The sequence below is a fragment of the Nilaparvata lugens genome, chromosome X (genome assembly GCF_014356525.2).
Source record: "Nilaparvata lugens isolate BPH chromosome X, ASM1435652v1, whole genome shotgun sequence".
Taxonomy (NCBI): Eukaryota; Metazoa; Arthropoda; class Insecta; order Hemiptera; family Delphacidae; genus Nilaparvata; species Nilaparvata lugens.
This window is the reverse complement of record NC_052518.1, coordinates 71,786,389-71,809,315: the sequence shown is the minus strand read 5'-3', so window position 1 is coordinate 71,809,315 and position 22,927 is coordinate 71,786,389. Positions and strand designations below refer to the sequence as shown.

Sequence of the window (22,927 nt, the reverse complement as noted above, 5' to 3'; positions counted from 1 at the left end):
TTGGTTTGTTTCAGGATTCTCACATCAGTTTGATTGGTTTTTGTGACGCATCATTGTCTGGTTATGGTGCAGTTATCTATGTGAAGTCGCAGAAGGAGAGGAGCCAAGAGTTGTATTATTGTGTTGAAAGTCCAAGGTAGCACCATCTAAAGTTGTTTCAATACCTCGTTTGGAGTTGTGTGCGGCACTCTTGTTGGCAGAACTCATGAATTCAGTAGTCACTATTATTAGTGAACGTTGTCATGTGTCTCGTATTGTTGCACTCTCTGATTCTACAGTCACCTTGTGTTGGATTAATGCTCCATCCGTGAAATGGCAAACTTTTGTTGGTAATAGCATTGCAAATTCTTGTATACAGGAGTGGATGCATGTTGCCGGAATTGAAAATCCTGCTGACTGTTTGTCTAGAGGTTTATCACCAGTTAAGCTTGTGAACTTTCCGTTGTGGCTCTCAGGTTCATCATGTATAGCAGAGGACGAATGCAATTGGCCCGTCCGAACTCAAATGGAAGAGATAGTGGATCCACCGGAGGCGAAAAAACCGTCAGTGTTGACAGTCACAAAATCTCCTGAGTGTAACAGCAATGCATTATATTCATTGATTGGTCGTTGTTCGGATTATGGTCGTCTTTTGAGAATTGTAATTCTTGTTCTCAAATTTTTACGAATCTTACCCCAATCAGAAGAATCAGATTTCGATGTTGCTGAGAGGTATCTATGTAAAGTGGTACAGAAGATACATTTTTCATCTGAATTTGTGCAATTAGAGAAGGGAGAAGATTGTTCTATGCGCCTACGTCACCTGTCTCCAATCATTCAACTACCATTGCTGAAAATTATTGATCAGGACAAACCTATTGTTATGGCATATCGCCGATGGGATCTTCATGAGTACCCTGTTCTCCCAACAACCAACAAACATGTTTGGTCATTATTATTGGTTTCCAAACAGACCGGAGGAATAAAACGGATAAGAATGCTTCTCTTTTTGATAAATGTAGTGTTACTAACATAAGGTTGTTTTTGAACTCAACATTCTATCCATATGAGAATTTTCAAGGCAACATGAATATGATTTATGAGATGATGAGCAGAGCAAACCGTTCTTATTATATGAAGAAGTATTCTGAACCTATTCTAGCTCCAGATACTTTTTCATCTTCTTTCCCACTCCATGTTCTAGACTGCACACATCAGGTTGATAGTATTAAGAGTGGTGTTGTTGATGTTAAATTGGAATTTGAAATGTCGAGTGATGTAAGTGCAAATACATGTGCTTATTGTTTGATAATTCATGACTGTATGATGCAGTACACACCACTTTCATCGCTTGTGAAGCCGATGTAGAACAATATATATCCATTGTACTAGAGTAGATGCTTTTGAAAAAATAAACGTGAAATATGGAAATATGCTTTCTCATTTTTTTCCCACTATAATCCAAAACCTTTCTTCAAATAATGTCTCTGTCAGGCAAGTACACAAAACATTTGGATTGAATAAAGAATGGGGTGTGTGGCTGGTTGCCTACACACCTCCTGAATATTGCTTATGCAGTACCATACATTGAAAATATCAACTCTCTTGTTAACCAGAATTATTTAAGCTTTTTGCTAAAAATGTTCAAAAAGAAGTGATTTGCATGTGGATTCGAACCCATGACTTGTGACAATGTTGACTAGCAGGGGCTGAGTCCTTATCCAACATGGCAAATCACTTCTTACAAACTCAGATGAAAAAAATCCTACTTCACCTTTCAAGTATTTATGCTGTGAGACGGATGAATAGTATGTTGTAAGATATTTTTGCATGAGTAGAATAGGGTGCAGAATAGGCCTACTGGGGAGACTGCGCTATATAAGTGAAAAACGATCCTTGGCTCATACGTCCTGGAAACATTTCCTAACGCAGATTGGAAATTGGGCTTTCTGTTTTCAAAATCAACTTCTAGAAATTTGATGTATAATGATTTTTCTCATGCTCTAAAATCAGCGATATTGATTTACTTTGAACTGCTTGTGTCACAGCTTCCACATAATATGTTTTTCACAGTATAATGCTCCCGCATATGTTTTCTTGGTACAGTTTGTGTCCCAGCTCCCACATATGTTTTCGTGGTACAGTTTGTGTCCCAGCTCCCGCATATGTTTTCGTGGTATAGTTTGTGTCCCAGCTCCTGCATATGTTTTCGTGGTATAGTTTATGTCCCAGCTCCCGCATATGTTTTTGTGGTATAGTTTGTGTCCCAGCTCCCGCATATGTTTTCGTGGTATAGTTTGTGTCCCAGCTCCTGCATATGTTTTTGTGGTATAGTTTGTGTCCCAGCTCCCGCATGTGTTTTCGTGGTTCAGGAAATGTCACAAAAAACGCATCTCTCTACTACTCCTGATAATTGGAAATCTAAAATCAAACTTTGCATAGATGAGGCGGAGCTCCTGAAATTTTTACAGATTTGGGGCTTGTGGCAGTTGATATAGCTTATCAATGACTTTTTTAGGAATGAATTTGATCAAAATAGTTAGAGCCATTTTCGAGAAAATCGCGAAAAACCCTGTTTTTGACAACATTTTTGCCATTCTAGCCGCCATCTTGAATTGCATTTGATCGAAATTGTTTGTGTCTGATCCTCATAGTGTAAGGACCTCAAGTTCCAAATTTCAAGACATTCCGTTAATTGGGAGATGAGATATCGTGTACACAGAAGCACATACACTCATACACACACACACACACACACACACACACACACACACACACACACACACACACACACACACCAATTTAAACTACTTTTTTGGACTCAGGGGACCTTGAAACGTATAGAGATTTAGAAATAATTGGGGTACCTTAATTTTTTTTCGGAAAGCAATACTTTCCTTACCTATGGTAATAGGGCAAGGAAAGTAAAAATAGTTTAATCAGATATTTTGTGTTACAGTTCCCCAGTATAATTATATTTGTCAAATATTTGTTTAAATGTCAATAAATTATGACTTGAACAGCTGATAATCTTTGGGTCAATTTTCAAGTCGGCTTATAAAAAATATATCTCTATAAAACACTGAAACATAAAACCGTTTATGAAACAAAAATAATTTTAAAATGTACAATTTACTCTTGGGACTCCTAGTACATAATTTTTTAGAGTTTACTGTGGTGCGAATGGCGCTATCGCATCATAGCGGAGACACAATAGGTAGACGTTCGCTCAAGGAAGGGGTGGAACAGGTAATAAACAATATTAGACGGGATACTTCTGAGGGGGGCGGCGGTTGCCGATCTCGCCCAGGGCGGCAAAATCCCTAGGGCCGTGCCTGCTCTTCCCAAAAGTTGATATTATTAAAAATTATTTACACATGAAGAGTTTGATAGAGAAAAAGATAGAGAGTTTCATCATCAGCAAACAGTCGATATTTGTTTTCGATTAGAGCCAAAGTGTAATTAGAATAACCATTTCATATCAACCTTAAACCCAACTATTTTAAATTTAGAAAATCGTCTCTTAGTACAATTTTATATCCAAAGAGATTCTTCATACTGACATTAAAAGTTTGATGTATTCTACTTCTAATTTATTGATAGCTTGAATGACTGAAGAGCTACTCAGAACAATTATGATCAATTAGCCCTTATGAATATTAAGTGGGATTTCTACTGATACTGTATATCTATGAAATATTCAATATTAAAAACTGTTCGCCATTCCATTTACATTTCATATTCACTTTATCAAAGAGTTCAAACAAGCAAACGTACCTCATATGTTACTAACAAGAAATAATTTCTTGTGACTTTGAATGTAGCTAGTAAACAAAATTATGTTTGGTTTCATTACTTTGTATATTTTCTTCTATAAATTCAAATGAATGGGTACCGGTAGACTATTTTTGATGTGTGAAAATACACTTCATGGCTCATTAAATACACTAATCTCCTATTATATTGAAACTGAAAACTCCCAAAGATTCAGTGACAGAGTAGCTGAAGAATCAATTCAACTCATTATAGGTGTGATTGATTTTGAAATCAAAAATGAGATATTTCAGGTGGAATCAGTCAATTGAATACTTTTCCAATTCAATTGCACTTTAAATTGATAATTCTATTCAGAGCTAATAGTATTGTTGATGGATTCTGAAGAATCTTTATTGATTTATTATCTTGTTGGAAATGAAAGTAATACAAATGGAAAACAGTATTTTTTAGCATGAGAAAAAAGCAAGGACAATTTCAGTTACAAATTTCTGCAGTTCGTTATTTGTATTTTGATGAATAGACCGCCGACAAAGGATTCGTAGAAACGGTTCAGGTCATACACCCTGAGAAAGACTTTTGGCATCTGGCACTTGGCGAGTGTTGTTACATCGTCATGACTAGTAGGCTATATACCTATATTTATTTTTACATCCGGTATATGCCATTTCACTTTTGGCATGCAAACATCTTGCACAAAACTGTACTTTTATTCACAATTTGCTCAATGGTCAGTCAGCATTTATTCAATTTTGCATCACTTTCTTGATTACATTTGGATTGTGATTGTCCTGAACTGCCTAATCTGATGCTACATCCCTTTTATATATCCCTTTCCATCAATATTATATTATCCCCCCTTCGTGAATAAAGAGTTTCAATCCTTTTCTCTATTATATATTCTCTGTACACTAAAAGTCCTCATTTTATTCTTGAATAGCAATATTCAGAAAAGAAGAACATGATAAGGGAATTTGTAAGGATTTGAAATGATTCTGATTCAAAACTTTTTATCATCAGTTACATTTAAGTTGTATGATATAAATAGAGGTAGACATCATATTGTTAACACTATGATTAGAGTTTGAAGCAAGTCTGATTTTAGTTTTCAAACTTTAATAATTGTGTTGATATTGTGTGAAGAATAAGATACCAAATATAACTTTTCTACTAGTATAATATTTACTTGTTTTGCATTGCATTAGGGTATGATCACATGGAAGCGTGGAAGTGCACGTCAGATCATGTATGATTTAACACCATGTTAAAATTCAGCAGTAAAAATACCTTGCAACTTTAACTTCTATGATTGGAGATGATAATGACAAAGAATGTTCCTTTTAACTGTCATTGAGTCAATCACGATAAAATATAATTTCTCAAGACACGTGTATCATGAAAAATATCACATATCTCAAGCACAAGGAGCTAGAATAGACCTACAATCAACCGTGATCTTAGGAAATATTTCCTAGTTTATTTGAGGAAGTAATTCGATCGGCATTTTATGCAGAGAATGCTTTTTTCGTGTGTTTTTTAATATTACGGTACATGTTTCTCTTATTAGTAAAACAACTGGACCTAGAAAGATTGAGCTAAGAAATGTGAAATTCCAATTGCTCTTTTAAACAGGATTCCATAGAATTATTCATAAAGTTATTCTTTGAAGAGTTGTTTTAAGCAGATAAACAGATTAAATTGAGCAGGTAAATTGAAGTAGCAAAATTGTACTCGGAGCAATAATTTACAATCGCCTATTGTACAAGAATTATATATTTTGATTATGTAGGCCCTATCTTCCTTGACCCTTGATGATGATTTGATGTTAAGTTTGGAAGGTATCTTGAAAACACGTTTTTATTCAATGATGTTGATGAGTAAAACAATTGAACCTGGTGAGAAAAATTGAATTCTAATAGCTTCACAAATAATGATTTTTATTAGGAATGTGAGATGCTTACTGAACTATTGTTATATTTCATGATAGATTTGAAGGTTTTTACTTGTTTATTATATCCAACCAACAAACATGTTTTGGAAATATTCCAAAGATAAAATCGTTAGAAATAAAAATAATTGAAAAAAGGCAAAACTTTTATTCAACAGGGTGTGGTTCCATACTACATCATGTTCTAAAATATCTGTACAAAATGGATGAAACATGCAGAAACGTACCGAAATTTTGAATAAATTGACCTATTGGCGTGGAGGTAACTATAGGTTTTACGAGCTCAAGGCGTATGCACAGAGTAGGCCTGTTAAGTGTGACAGATGGTTGAATCACCTGATTAGAAGCACTGCTGAAGTAAACACATTTGTCGCACTGCAATGCTGAACAAATATTCTTACTGCCACCACTTGAAGCACTTTTATCTCGAAGAATTACCAGTAACAGTTGAACAGACTGCTGAGCAATGACTAAAATCAAAAACAATCAGAATAGGGCAATGTGATGCGTAGCTGCTAGGTACTCACTAAACTTCTTCTCATTTTATGATGAGAACAAAAAGCTACTCTTAACTGTGTGTACTGTCTCTAGCTTTGGCTTAACGCCAAGCTCTTCTCGCTCTCGTTCTATTAATAGCCAATAATCTATGATTTTGAATTTTTAACCTATACCAAGAGGCCAACTATCTTTTTCATCATAATTTGGCGCAGACTCAGTCCCAAAATTACAAGTGCGTAGTTGGTCGACTTTTTACTTTTGGGACGAGAACAATATGCAAATGCATTACAAACAAACCATTATTTCTAGATGGCATGAGTTGATGAATTATCCGCTGAATCACACTCTTTAGTTCGACCCAACTAAGACAAGATGTTGGATGTCATAATCACAATACAATGAAAACAAAGCCAAGATACGAATAAAGTCAAATCTGTTCTCTTTCTGTCCACCCACTGCTTTCTACTCTTTTATGTAACGGCATTTATTGATTTATACAAACAAACATGTGTGGAAGAAAGATATTCAGTGATTTATTTTGCTTCTATGACAGAAATGAAGTCAGAAATTTCAAATAAGTAATTATTATTAAACGAAAATCCAAAGTTGAATGCTGTAAACCACCCCGAAGACTTCTGCTACTGAAAATATTGACAACAGGGTTAACAGCTAGGTGGAAATTCGAGGAATTGACCCTGTCAAACACTCTGAAATATTTGCGGTAGCAGCAGTGTTCGAGGTGGTTTTAAAGCATTTAACTTTGGATATATTCGTCTAGCCTAATGATAAAAAACTTATTTAAAATTGTTGATTTCATTTCTGTCATGGAAGCAAACTGGATCACTGGATCTCTTTTCTCATCCTTACATGTTTGATTGTGTAAAAAAATAAATACATAAACGAGTAGAAAGCAGTAGCTGAGACAGTAAGAGAACAGATTTGACTTTATTTGTGTTTGAGCTTTGTTTTCATAGTATTTGAATTGTATTTGTTACTGCAAATATTGATAACAGTGTCAATTCATCGAATTTCCATGCGTGGGGTATCTTACAGCAATCTGGGATGGAGAACGCCAGTCTGTGACTGCGTGAGGTATCATACAGCAATCTGGGACTGCTGATGCAATCTAGACACGATTACGCAAGTCTGTGACTGTAGCAATTTGTAACTGCTGAGAAGGAAAAGTTTCCCTAAATGTGACAAGAAATATTCAAGCGGATAAAAACGGAAAGATATATGAGTCAACTCACTAACTCTTACCCTATATGAAGTAGGCGTGGATCCAGGACCCTGACCTGATTGGGTGGTCGACCTCCACATGTGGAGCATTCACTCTGGTAAAATCGCTTGTCACTCTTCCTTTGGGGTTGGAGCCCAGGGAAAGAGTGGTCAAGAAAAACCTCACACCTTATAATAATAATAAAAAAAAATTATTATTATTATTATTAGCGAGTGAATGCTAATCAATCATTGAATCATGAGGTACCAGATGCCCAAGTCAGCCCAATCCGTGATTGTGTAGTATATCAAATGCAGCATGAACAAGAACAACAACAAGTGTCGTAAACAGCAAGACAAGCTCTTGGCACAGCTGCAGAAGATGAAAATGATGGTATGAAGGAGGAGGTAGAATTGAAAAGGACATTGGCACTATTTGATGGTACAGACCCTTTAAGCAGGCCTCAGATACCAAATTTGCAGACAACAAAACAGCTGCTACTTGCAGCTTGTCAAAAGATGAATGAATTGCTCCCTGGAATATTAAGCTTGAAAGTAGTCCTATGAATATAAGTCCCTTGTAGTCCTATGTAGTCCCTTGAATATTAAGCTGTGCTTTGATGATCTTTACACAGTCATTTACTGCTCAGCAGTTGCAATTTCCAAATGGATGCGGAAGAAGATAGGTGAAAGAGATCAAGTAAAAATTCCAAAAGGGATGTCATCATGGGAGGAGAGGCTCTGTAGGCAGATTGAATTGCTGAGAGAGAAAATAGGACAGATTACCCAATACATCCAAGGGGAATAAGATGGTTGACCAAAGAAAGTTCTTAAGGCCTTTCATAAGTTAGAGAGAGAAACCTTGCAGCATACTGCTAGGGATCCAGTAAACAGTACTACTGGAGAAATGCTTGATACTCTTAAACAAAGATTGTCAGTAAGAGCGAATCGGCTGAAGAGGTGAAGGACTTCAATGAATAGGAAAAAAGACAATTCTCTCTTCAGCACTTATGATAAATTGTTCTACAGGAGCCTTGCTAAGACACAAGAGATGGACAGCAATGAAACTCCTGAGTTGAAGGATGTGTAGGACTACTGGAGGGCATTGTGAGCACAGTGTCAATGTCACAATCCAAATGCAACTTGCGGATTCGCAGTGAGAACAACAGACTTGGTGGAAAAATTCAAATTCCAGCATTAACAGGAAGCCCGAGTTGCAAATTTGCTTGCAGTAGCTGGAAATTGGACATCACCTGGCTCAGATAGACTACACAACTTCTGGTTGAAGAGATTCGCAGTTTCCCATTCACATCTGACAAACCAATTCACTTGTAAAACCAGAAAGAGTACCAACATTCCTTCCTAGGAGAATATCATATTTACTGCCCAAAAGCCAAAATGCAGCGGACCCATCACAGTACAGGCCAATCACTTGCCTCTGCACAGCCTATAAAACTCTCATAGCATGTATCTCAGACTCATTTCAGAAGAATTTGGCTCAGGGTGACATATTTGGTGAGCAAAAAGGTTGTATGCATGAGAGGAGGACGTGAATGCAAGAAAATTCTCACTATTGATGCGGTGGCAATGGGGCAGGCAGCCAATAAGAAAGGAAATATTCATATAGCATACATTGTCTGTATAATAAGTAACTGGACTGACCTCAGGAAGTGGCAAAATATGTTCAATTTTTCATTAGAAATCTTCAAAGTAGTCCCTATTGGAGTCGATAACATGCTGATACCTGAACGCTCCCTGGAAGTTGGCAACCTCTATGCTGTCTAGAGCCCACATCGTAGCACATTGAACGTTTTCCAGAGTCCTGAACTGCGTCCCCTTAAGTTGTCTCTTGATTTTGGGGAACAAAAAGAAGTCCGGTGGTGCCATATCCAGGCTATAAGGAGGATGTGGCAATGTTACCCTCGACTGTTTGGCCAACTGCTCGGTGACGAGCAGGCAGGTTTGTGATGGAGCATTGTCTTGATGGAGGAACCTCAAATCGGCAATCCCCGGACAGACTCGATGAACCAAGGTGGTAAGTCGACAGAGCACCTCTCTGTAGTACTGGCCGTTCACAAAGAGTTTGTGCCACCCAGCCAAACTGTAAACGACCATTAATACAGAGAGGTGCTCTGTCAACTAACTGCCCAGGTTCATTGAGTTTGTCTGGGGATTGCAGATTTCTGGATCCTCCATCTTGACAATGCTCTGTCGCAAACCTGGCTGCTCGTCACTGAGCAGTTGGCCAAACAGTCGAAGGTAACGTTGCCACATCCTTACAGCTCGGATATGGCACCACCAGACTTCTTTTTGTTCCCCAAAATCAAGAGACAACTTAAGGGGATGCAGTTCAGAACTCTGGAAAACGTTCAAAGTGCTACGACAAGGGCTCTAGTCAGCATAGAGGTTGCCGACTTCCAGGGAGCGTTCAGGGATTTGAAAATCCGGTATCAGCGTGTTATCGACTCCAATAGGGACTACTTTGAAGATATCTAATACAAAATTGAACATATTTTGCCCATAAAAAATTTCCTGAGGTCAGTCCGGTTACTTATTATACAGACCCTGTATATTGATTACCGCAAAGCATTTGATGGTGTCCCACACTCCTTGCTCATCGGAGTAATGTACATTTACAAGATTGATCTAGTAATTATGAGATTGCTTAGTCATCTTATGGCATCATGGTAAACAGTATTGATGATTGAAAGTGGTCAAGAACAATTGCAGTCTGACAAAATTCCAGTTAGCCAGGGAATCTTCCAAGGGGACAGTCCAAGTGCTTTATGATTTCGTTTAGCATTGAATCCACTCTCAACAATGCTAAATTCAGCAGAATGTGAATCCAAGTTGGAAAGAAACTCCAGAAATGTGTACCACTTGTTGTTCCTCATGATGTACATGGATGACATAAAGCTGTATGCAGGAACAGATCACCAGCAGGAGATGCTGCAGATAGTGAGAACATTCTCTGCTGATATTGGAATTAGATTTGGCTTGGAAAAATGCAAAACACTGAGTGTTTTGAAAGGGAAAATAAACCCCCAGGAGCTTGATGAAGGTTATGAGGCTTTTGGTGCAATGGGGCTGGCTGACACCTTCAAATACTTGGGGTTTGGCCAGTCTAACCAGATAGATGGGAGATACATGTATAATTAAACATTTAAGTGGTCCTACCAAAATACCTTGGTACTGGATAATAATAAGAGTTGAAGAAACTAACTGAAGAACAAAAAAATTAACCAATAACGCAGCAAAGTAGCCTAAGTACATTATAAAAGTAACATGTAAATACAGTACTTCTATTGTGTACCTACTAATTACTAATACAAGAAAGGAATTCTGATATGAAACATGGGTACATACTTGTCATATAGATATATGCTAGATGAGATTCACTTATAAAAGTCAGTTGAGATGTTAGGGACACTATGTTGCCACTTTTACGTTTCCAATGTCTTTCATAGTACATAGCTTACAGTAGCTGTGATTCAAGCTGTGATCACGGTATGCAAAATTGATAGAATGAGAAACAAATTATTGAATGAAAAAAAAATGGTTCAAGAACCCTTTTGAAATGTTTTATTCATTCACAACAACATGTTTCAACAATAATAAAACACTGGAATATTGTCTTAAAAGTATCACAGATTTACTAAAAAGTTACAAACATGTCAACACCTGTAGTGTTTATTATGACAATATTCTATTGTTTTATTATGGATAACTGACACTATATCTCACCACAAAAACAATATTTATTTATTGCATGAAAACATATAAAGTCTCACAGACAAACTCCAGTACAAGCCTTAATGACATAATTTGATAGTATAACATTACAATAATATTAGCATACAAAAAAATATATTGCACTTCATTAAATATTCACAGTTCAGTATACCGTAACTGATAAGATTAGAAGAGAACGATATTTGGGTTAGATTCTGGACAGTTAGTAAAGGGGTATAGGATGAAAGATATACATAATAATTATACAAAGATCCCTATTGGAAGTGATCAATGGAGATCAATGAAAAAAAATGTATTGATATCAATAGGTATTTGGGCCAATACACATCAATAGGTATCTATGGATATGTTTTGATGTGTATTGGCCCAAATACCTATTGATATCAATACAAATCAATATATATCCATGGATATCAATACATAACCAGCTGTATTGACATCAATACACATCAATACACATGAGGTTATGTATTGATATCCATGGCTACCTACTGATGTGTATTGATATCATTAGGTATTTGGGCCAATAATGTAATATATGTATGGATATCCATGGATATGTATTGATGTGTATTGGCCCAAATACCTAATGATATCAATACACATCAATAGGTAGCCATGGATATCAATACATAACCATCTGTATTGATATCAATACAGATCAATAGCCATCTATAAGCAGCCTGTTCCCTTTATTGAAAAAATCCTCTTTTAAATCTAGGAGAGTAGCTTAGGATAAAGATAACATTTGCAAGGATTAGAATATTCTAACTCAGCTGCGACTAGCATCAGACAAGGGAGTATACCTGTTTAGTTACCTATAATCAATGTAAGTAAATTGGATTCAGTGAATAGATGTCTATTGACAAAAAAATAAGGAATGTAAATAGTTAAGACATAAATAATGTGAAAAGCTGTTTATTAAAATAACTCATATGCATGTCATTTATTTATGAAGAAAGGTCCTTATTGTGGTGCTCCAGAATACTTTAATCTCTTCCTGTTTAAAGTAGCAATTTTTTGATCTACATACTGGTTAATGTTACTGCAACTCAATTCAATTTCAATATTTGAAGCATTCAGATTTTCCTCCAGGATCTGGTGTTTGAACATTTCTAGAACAAATAACAGTTCAAAGTATGAAATCTTAACAAATTAGAAAATAAGGATTTTATTTCCTGAATTAATCTGCTAGCAAATTTATTTAATAACCCAAAATGTATTTAAATATTCATGACTCTCCCTCTCATGAAAGGAAAGTCCAAGATAAAACAAGAGCGTTTTTTTCACTTGAAAATTATGTCCTCACAGTTTTACATTATAACTTTATATTCTGGTGGAGAAGTCGAGAAAACCCCATTTTTTCACGTGAAAAAAAGGTGGAAATGTTCCAACTTTTCATGTAAAAAGTATGTGGAACTGAAACTTGAAGATAACTTTTTTTTTGTTTTTACATTTTCACGTTATACTGAACATGTAAAAACTCTCAGAAAAGAACATGAATAAAACGTTCTTTTCTACATTTCTTGTCCCACATTTTGTCATTTTTTTCACATGAAAATTTCCAAAAATTCACATGAAAATAACGTTTTTTAAAATACATTTTCACAATATTTTATTGTGAAAAGATGGAGAAGGATTACCTTTATAATTCTGAATAAATAACCTTCTATATTCTCCATTTTGACGTGATAACATCTTATAAATTGGTTTGCCGGGTGACACTTCAAGAAACTGTGTTACGTTCCCACGTTATGCGCTCACAATGAGAGCGAGTGAGAGCGTTCGTTTCGGTTCACGGTCGTCTGGAAAGAGCACAAATAGGAGCAGCAACCCGAATGCATTCACCTGGAGAGAGAGTGAAACGGAGCAATCTCCTGCGACTGCGCTACTACTTAGTGAATAGGTTATGTGAATAAGTATAAGTGAATAGGTATAAGTGTAAGTATAATAGGTATAAGTGAATAGGTTATGTTTTAGTATTTACATTAAAAAATTGTAAATCTTATAAAACTTTTGAATAACCACAATATAATGTGAAGTAAATTCTTAACCCTAACTTTACAATATTTTTACACAAAGCTGAATAAAAATTAAATTCAACTATAAAGTCCTATTCAGACAAATGAATTTTTTCCTAGCAGGTGATATATGCAATCTAACAACTGGACGCTATAATTACAAAAATTCTGATGTGGCGCACTCACACAACTTTCCTTGCTGTTATGAAAATTGATCACCTGACGCTAGTGTTCACGCGCATCTCAACTCTACTATTCAATGATCTGAGCCAGCTGGTGACAGGACAATAACGCTGGATACACACAAGATCTGCTATCTCTTCATAGTGAATGATTTAATAGAATCAACAGTTGCCAACAGTTTGCAATTGAATAATCATATTTCCTCAAATTTCAAGCTTATTTTCAATTTTAGGTGAAAATGTTACTGGGCATTAATTGTAGAGATTTTCATGCTCAATCTTTTACACTCGAAATTTTCCGTTTAAATTATATCTGAGACCTGACAATTGGAAATCCAAAATCAAATTTTGCATAGATGAGGCGGAGCTCCTGAAATTTTTACAGAAATAGGACTTGTGGCAGTTGATATAGCTCACCAATAAAAATGGGGTTGTAACTCATTTTAGGTATAAATTTAATTAAAATCGTTGGAACCATTTTCGAGAAAATCGCGAAAACCCCTGTTTTTGACAACATTTTCGCCATTTTAGCCACCATCTTGAATTGATTTGATCAAGATTGTTTGTGTTGGATCCTTATAGTGTAAGGACCTTAAATTACAAATTTCAAGTCATTCCATAGTTAATTGGGAGATGAGATATCGTGTACACAGATAAACATACACTCACACACACACACACACACACACACACACACACCACACACACACACACACAACACACACACACACACACACACACACACACACACACACACACACACACACACACACACACACACACACACATACAGACCAATACCCAAAAACCACTTTTTGGACTCAGGGGACCTTGAAAGGTATAGAAATTTAAAAATTGGGATACCTAAATTTTATTTGGAAAGCAATACTTTCCTTACCTATTGTATTAGGGCAAGGAAAGTAAAAAGAAAGCTCATTTTGATTTGTGATTATTTGACAGCTGACACATTTCAAATATTTGTCATGTAAGCTTCTTTTTTATAAATCAGCTGTTGGACTTTGTATCAGCCATTTCCTTGTATTAGCTTTGTATCACCCATTGGGAAAAAACCATAAATGTCTGGATGGCCAATAGCGAGATTTTTGCTTTAATAAAATGAAGAAACAACAATAATTTATATTAAAATTGAATTTTATTCCAAAACATCACAGTCTTCAACCCTCCAATAAGTTGGAGACTGTTGTAGATATAATACTGTAACTTTCAGGATAAGTTATTAGTCAAATACTCCACCTTTTGACATACAACTGAATTCCAACCCCTCTTAAGGGGTTGACTTAGGGGTTGTAACTCGAATATTTCAAATTTAAACACCCATTGAGTGGTACATAATTTCAAAGGCCTTTCCAAAACAAGAAAGATGACATCAATAAAAATGTTTTATGATAATTGTATATCCAAAATGGCAGCTGATAGAAGTTTTAATTTTTAAAGAAATAATTGATAAAGTTCAATCAGCCGCCATTTTCGATAAAAGTATCATAGACAATTTTTATTGATGTCATCTTTTTAGTTTTAAGAAGGTCTTTATATAGATGTATCACACAATGGGTGTTTACATTAAAAATATTTTAGTTACAACCCCTCATCTCTTTACAAAATGAAACTTCAATCAGCCGCTGTTCTGGATACAAGTATCATATAACATTTTAATAGAGGTTATCTTTCTTGTTCAAAAAAGCCTTTTATTGAAAAATGTACCACAAAATGGGCGTTTACGTTGAAAATATTCGTGTTACAACCCTTAAGTCACCATATTATACATTCTGAACCTAGACAACCCCTTATGATGGGGTTGAAATTCAGTTGTATGTCAAAAGTTAGAGTATTTGACCAGTAACTTATCCTGAAAGTTACAGTATCATATCTACAACAGTCTTCAATTTATTGAGAGGTTCCCATACATATGACTCATTCTGTTTACTAACTAATAATGATTAGCACAAGCCTAGAGCTCATGTGGGCATCACCCATAGAAAAAAATTGTTTGACTTTATATTATGTTCTAAATTAATCAAAATTGAAACTTACCTGGATTTCTCTTTGCTGGTAAACCGAGTTTTTGAAGACTTCAGCCAGTCTTTGATCTCTGCTTCCATGTCTTTTTCTTTTGTGTTCGAAAATTTTATCACCACAGCTCCTATCAGAGATGAAACAAAAGTTTACTTATAATTAAACATATTTCAAACAATAACTTATTTCTGACTGGAAAATTGAAAAAACACACATGTTGCAAACACACAGTCTCACTCTCTCTTATTATATAAAATATATATTGCTAAAATGAGAGGACTACACCGATAATTTTCCTAATTGGAATAAGATATAAAGCTGTTAATATAAATAAATAAATTTATTGCTTGCTGGAAAAAGTCTAAATAAAGCCTGCCGGTCCAGAAAACAACTGAATAAATTCTAATAGAAAGCAATTAAATTGTATCTACCAGGCTACTTCAATTCAAAACTATTCAAAATTTTTCGAAGTATAAAATAAAGATCTTATAATCATGCTCACTATTCCATTAAAATTTATCTAGCCTTTAGTCATCTAATCTATCAATCCACAGTCATACTGTATATTACTGATATTAAGTGCATTATAATAAGATGAGAGTAGATTAGTTTGTGGTGACTTCAATTACTTAGGCTAAATAAAAAGCTTTGTTACACATTTTAATTCATATGTACCAGCATAATCCTGGAATGTGTCTGCCTAGAATAATAATCATCTTATTTCCAGCAATGATAAATTTAAGAGGCTTTCTTCTTATTATGATTATGTTATGCCATAAATAATATGGTATTTAGTGTTGTCAGAGAAAACTTCTATAATGAGAATAACAACATAGTGCATCAAATTTATAATATAACCAGAGAAAACTCCTATCATGAGAATAAAAATGTAGTGCATTGTAACAAAGTAAAATTGTGACGAGAAAATAGTTAATAATATTATTGAAAGATGCTCGGCTATCAGCAAAGCTAGCTGACCGCGGAGATAAGGAAGGTACTGATGGCGCACCGTCTTCTGCGCATCGAGATGATTTCCACCGCCTTTGGCAGTGGCGCAACTCCATCCCCTCCACTTTGGGGGAGTATTTAAACGCCGGACGAGCCCCAGACCACAGCATTCCGCTCACAACCTTCCTGCTCCTTGTATAGTGGCCCATTGGCTGCCGTACGTCCCTGACCACCTGTCCTGGTACAGCGGCCCATTGGCTGCCGTACGTCCCTCTCCTTCCATCTCCCTAGGGCACAGCGGACCATCGTCTGCCGTCCCTAACCTCCTATCTCCCCAGGGCACAGCGGACCGATGTCTGCCATCCCTATCCTTCCATTTCCCCAGGGCACAGCGGACCATTGTCTGCCATCCCTGTCCTTCCATTTCCCCAGGGCACAGTGGACCGTTGTCTGCCGTCCCTATCCTTCAATTTCCCCAGGGCACAGCAGACCAGTGTCTGCCATCCCTATTCTTTCATCTTCCCAGGGCACAGCGGACCATTGTCTGCCCTCCCTATCTTTCCATCTCCCCAGGGCACAGTGGACCATTGTCTGCTGTCCCTATCTTTCCATCTCCCCAGGGCACAGTGGACCGTTGTCTGCCGTCCCTATTCTTCCTAAACATACATAATATTACGTTCATATCTGCATAATGTTTTTGAGATTAGGATATCAAAAATAGCTATTTCCCCACTTGATGACAAATGCTTTATTCTACCCAATAATATCAATACACTAGCCTGGGGACATAATCAGATTGAACATCATATTAGACTTGAAAAAGAGTTGAATGTAGCTGAAGAAGATAATGATGGAAATGATACAGAAGAAGTGTTGGTACAGTAAATCCCAATGCAGTGAACAGGATAACCTCAACCATATTGATTGTAATTAATATGTGTATAGAAGAAGCGTTGATATGATTGAGACTTTAGTATCCATCTGCTAGTTGAAGAGAGAACAGGATAAAATGAGCAATGTACAAGAGCAGTTGGCAAATGAGTTGCATAAACCTGTCCATAAAAACTTTATGAAGAGGAGTTATATTCTAAAAGGGGTTAATGACATGTTACAGGCAGACCTTATAGAAATGGGGGATTTTGTTAAAATGAAATCGAACTATAAATATATTTTAACTGTTATAAATGCATTTACAAAGTTTGCATATGCTGTGCCACTAAAGACAAAAACAGCTCATGAAGTGAGTGATGCTTTAAGACCAATATTTAAGAGAAATCTTGGCATCAAGCTATTTTGTACAGACAATGGGAAGGAATTTTATAATTCTCAAGTAAAGGCTCTACTACAACATTTTAAAATACATCACTATAGTGTCTACTCCAATTCTCATGCAGCATTTATTGAACGTTTCAACAGAACTCTAAAGTCGCACATATATCATTATTTCACTGCAACTGGCAATTATAAATAGATTTGGTTAGACAAGATTGTTGATCAATATAATAATTCATTTCATTCAACTATCCAAATGAAACCAGCTGAAGTAACATTGAAACAGGAGAAACAAATCATTACTGAATTGAATAAAAAACACTTAAGAAAGAGTAATAAACCTATTCATCCCAAATTTGGGTTAGGTGATAAAGTGAGGATTTCTAAATACAAAAAAATTCTTTGAAAAAGCCTATGAACTAAATTGGAGTTTAGAATTATTTGAAATAGTTGGAGTTCATGCTACAATACCACCAACATTTTCATTAAAAGATCTGTCTGGTGAAAAAATTATTGGAAGGTTTTATGAACAAGAATTACAAAGAACTCAATTAAATGAATCTGATAGAAATGTTTACTTAGTTGAAAAGGTATTGAGATGTAAGGGGCAAAAGGTTTTAGTTAAATGGTTTGGGTTTATAGAACCAAGTTGGATTGATAAAAAAGATCTTATTTTGAATTAATAATAATAGATATGTATTTTTCAAATATGGAGTCACACATTCCCGCGACAATGTTCAAAGAGGGTATTCTAGTGGAGCTTCTTAGTAATATTATAACTGATATGAGAAAATATGTTGGACATGATTTCCTTCTCAATGAGCTTATCTGGGATTTGAATGATGTAAATAGGAAATTTGATCATTGGGGTTATTGCAAGAGGGATCAATGTGAATGCTAAAAACTATCTTCAGCAATGCAAAAGTTGATAGAATATCTGAGTGATGATATGTTTGAAGATCATCATGTGGAAAAAGAATTTGCTGAACGATGTTTTTGTAATTCATTATCATATTCTGTTTATAAAATTATGGAATTCATCAAAGAAAGAGCAAAACCAGATATGGATACAGATAAACTTTTTATGGAAACAATGATTAAATGTGAAAATCTAGCTTACATTAATTTTAAGACAAAATGAAAAAGCTTTTTCTAAAATCAACTGTTAGTACATTATAAATTGAAAAAATTTAGTAATTGAAAATTGAATATAATTATGTAATTAATTTGTTTGCTTGTAACAGTTATTAATATGTTTTAAACATGAACATGGGAAATTGTATCATTAGCAAGGGTAGCATGTTTTGTAAAATACTTTTTTACAGTGGAAGATGAGTGTATATTCTGGAATATTATGTTATTTTCTGAATGTATTGTATGTAATTTTTTGAGAGGTAAATATAATAGCATTCCATCTTGATTTTGTATTATTTTGAAAAAACTGTGTTTGAACTGTTAGTCGTACATGAAGTGTGTTCATGAACACATAAGACATGAATGATAAGCAGAATCTGAAGAAAGATGAAAATATACATGGAGATGAAGTTGAAATTCCTATTCTAAATTTTGATGAACTAATTGTCACTACAAAAATGGCTGACATGAACAAAAGTAAGCATGGCATGCTTTTTCCAAATCATATCCAATCAATAATTGTTGGTGGTTCTTCTTCTGGCAAGACAAACATTCTCCTAAACCTTATTTTCCATAGAAAAACATTACGTTTTCAAAGCTTATATTTGTTTAGTGAATCCTTATATCAGCCCAAGTATGTATTTTTGGAAAAAGTCTTCTCCACACTAAAATTCATAAAGTTTTGTATGTTGAATGATATTTCAAGCATACCAAATCCAAATTATTTAGAAAAGGATAGTTTGGTGATTTTTGATGACTTGCAATTGCAGAAAGTTGCACATATTTGAGATTATTTTAGCATGGGGAGACATATGAATATTGATGTGATATATCTAAACCAGTCCTATGCGACTAAACCTAAGCATATAATCAGAGAAAATACGAATCTGATTTTGATTTTTCGAATAGACTTACTTTCTTTGAAGCTAGTCCATAGAGATTTTGCAGAGTCCGATATGAACTTTAACACTTTCAAGAAAATGTGTTCAGATGTTTGGATGAAGGGTAATGGACATAATTTCATCACAATTTGTACTGATTATAAGTTGCATGATGGTAGGTATAGATTAAATTTGGACACATTCTTGGATCCAACAAAGTTCAGTGATAAACATGGAGAGTTAGTTTAGCAGAATAAATTATAATATTGAGTTAGTTGTCAAACAGTACTCTTATTGAGTGTTTGCTGTAAATATAGAAGTAAGTAGGATTGTTAATAGAGGAGGTGGGGTGAAGGTCAAGAAGGAAAGAATAGGAAAGATTACAGATGTGAGGGATGGTAGAGATGTGTTAACAAATAAAATTCATGATTCGAGAAAATCAATTGTTGAAAAATATAATATTCTACGAGGTATGCAATCTGAATCTGTGTTGAATTTGAAGAGAAGATTAGCACCAATTATAAATCCTCTTCAAGAATTAAAAGAATCATCAATGAAAATTGAGAAATAAATGATTCTGAAGGTGAATTCAATATTAAGAAAGAGGAAGACCCAACTGATGATGAAGATTCTGTATATGATGATGATGAAGATGAATCTGAATATTTCAGTGATGAAGAAGGGAAGACTGACAGAGGGCTAGATCCACCTCCTTTAAGCAAATCTTTTTTAATTAGGAAAACCATGTTACAGGATATACTTGACAGTTATTTGGATACCTTTCATTTGTTAAAAAAGAAGTCTATTTCATTAGGTATACAGTATGATTCTAAAACAAGTTCATACTTTATGGGAAAAAAAGTCATGATCACATTTTCAGATAAACATATTTTTGTTGGAAAAGGTAAATTCAAAATAACAAGAGGTTTACTAGAATTATTATTCAAGGCGCGACCAAATGAGGATTATTGTAGCATGAATGATTTTCACAATTATAAAAAGATTCTAATTGCAACAGGTACACATTTAAACAGACTGGGTTATGTAAAGAGGAATAATGGAATTAAATCGCTGTTAGTTCAGAAACTATTCCCATCAAAAACATGTAGAACTACACGCTCAACAATGGAGAAAGGATTGAATTTCTTGAAGAATATAACAAATAATAAATCATATGTTTACTATGATGATCCAAATGAGTTGGTTACACATTTGCAAATGCTATTAAAATCACATAAAGCTGGTAACAATTCTCATTCAATTGAAATGAATTCAATTTTAGAAGAACTAAGAGAATCGCATATAATATATTGATAGGTGGGTGGGTAGCACAATTAAGTTATTGTTAGTATTCTAGAGATAGTCTAGATGGGAAGATGGTAAAGTTGCACTGTCATACTAGTAAAAAGAAGACTAACACACACAGACAGAAAGGGGTGATAGGTAGTGGTTTATTATCCACATTGGGTAATATTGCTAAAGGTATTGTGAATAAAGCGGGTAGCATTACTTCAGGCATTCTGAATAGGACAATAGACTTCCTACCAATTGAGCTACACCTTCCAGGGGGCTACCAATACTGTGGTCCCGGCACAAAGCTAGACAAATGGCTTAAGCGAGGTGATCAAGGAATTGATTCCTTGGATAAAGCTTGTCGTATTCATGATATAAGTTATTCACAATCTTCAGATAACTTATCACGTTCAAGAGCAGATAAAATTTCAGCAGATAGTGCTTGGGCGATATTCAAGGATCCCAAAACAGACTATAGTCAGAAGGTATTAGCATATTTAGTCACATTAGCATTGAAGACAAAGTCGGCAATTGGATCTGGAATGAAATTACCACATATTCGTAGAAAATGTCAACACAAAAGAAGTCCAGCAGGAAAGGGAGAAGTGAAGGTGTAACTAAAAGAAATAGTGAGTATATATGGAGGGAGGCGATTAAATGTTTGATGAATCATGTTAAAGGAAAAGGTTATTATCTCAGACCATACCCCAACTACTTTGGTGGTGGTAGCGGTGGTGGGAGAGTATTGGATTCTCCATCTGGATCAGTGCCACCTCATAATATGCGTGGTCTATTGATGAGGGAAAGTAAGAGGAGAAGGACATCAAAGCGATCAAAACATAGAGCAAGAGGAAGATCAAGGAAAGGTAGTAAAAAATGATTGCCAAACTCAGTAAAGCTATGTCTGGTCATGATCTAGAACAATGGGCGGGATTGTAAAAAATTCTGCTGTGTGGTGTGTATATGCTTGATATGCTGCCCAACAAAATCCATCATGATGAGATGTCCATTGTTAATCTGGATTCTCATACCGGACCAGGTACACATTGGGTGGCCTATGACAAACAAGGTGATAATATATACTATTTTGATCCCATAGGCAATCTACAGCCACCATTACAATATTGGTGAAGTACTGGAAGAAGCAGGAAGTTGTGAATGTATTTTATAATGCTGATGAGATACAAAAACCTAATACAAATATTTGTGGTCACCTATGTTTATTATTCTTGTCTGGTCAGTTGTAACTATTTTTAGGTAGAGGTAAGTACTACTACCATGATTACTATGGTTATGATAACGCTTTCTGGAAAGAGTAGTGATTTATATGAAAATCTACCACAAGTTTTGGATTTAGATAATAATATGGAATATGAGATTGGATTAGTGAACCTGTGGACTTTTAATTCTATTCCAAATGTTATTGAAGAGAAAAATTCCAGTTTTAAATATGGTGATCAATTTATAATGCTTGAAACAGGTTCTTATGAAATTGGTAATATCGTAAAAGCAATAACAGAAAAATTGAATGTAACTAGTAAAAGTCTAGTTACACGTGGGAATAATAATACAATGAAAACTGAAATCTATTCTGATAGACCTATTGATTTAACTCATAATGATTCAATTGGCACAATACTGGGTTTTGAACATAAGGTGCTAAGTCCAAATATTTGGCATTATTCCAATAAACCTGTTTCAATATCAAACATCACATGTTTAGAAGTTTCATGTAATTTGGCTTGTGGGAGTTATAGCAATGGTGGGGAAAAACATACTTTTCACGAGTTTCTTCCAAAGGTTCCTCCAGGATATTTAATTAATGAGACACCAAATCCGATTGTATATGTGGGTTTAAATACATACAAGTTTCAGTGCATTAATGTCAAAGTGACTGACCAGAACGGATCTTTAGTCGATTTCAGAGGAGATAGATTAACAGTTAAACTACATATACAAGAGAAGAAGTGAGATGGGATTCATTGTATTCAA

The 22,927-nt window shown here is 35.1% G+C and overlaps 1 protein-coding gene across 2 annotated transcripts in view; it reads right to left on the bottom strand.

The window, feature by feature from the left end:
- LOC111055550 (putative ankyrin repeat protein RF_0381) overlaps positions 1 to 6,257 on the bottom strand; it is a 74,772-nt gene extending 68,515 nt beyond the window's left edge. The window contains exon 1 of one of the 2 annotated variants that reach the window (XM_039441575.1): positions 5,929 to 6,257. The gene's annotated coding sequence lies outside the window, so the exon portion shown is untranslated. The remainder of the gene's footprint in view (positions 1 to 5,928) is intronic. The other variant, XM_039441573.1, reaches the window with a different exon arrangement.
- Between the last annotated feature and the right edge of the window lie 16,670 nt (positions 6,258 to 22,927).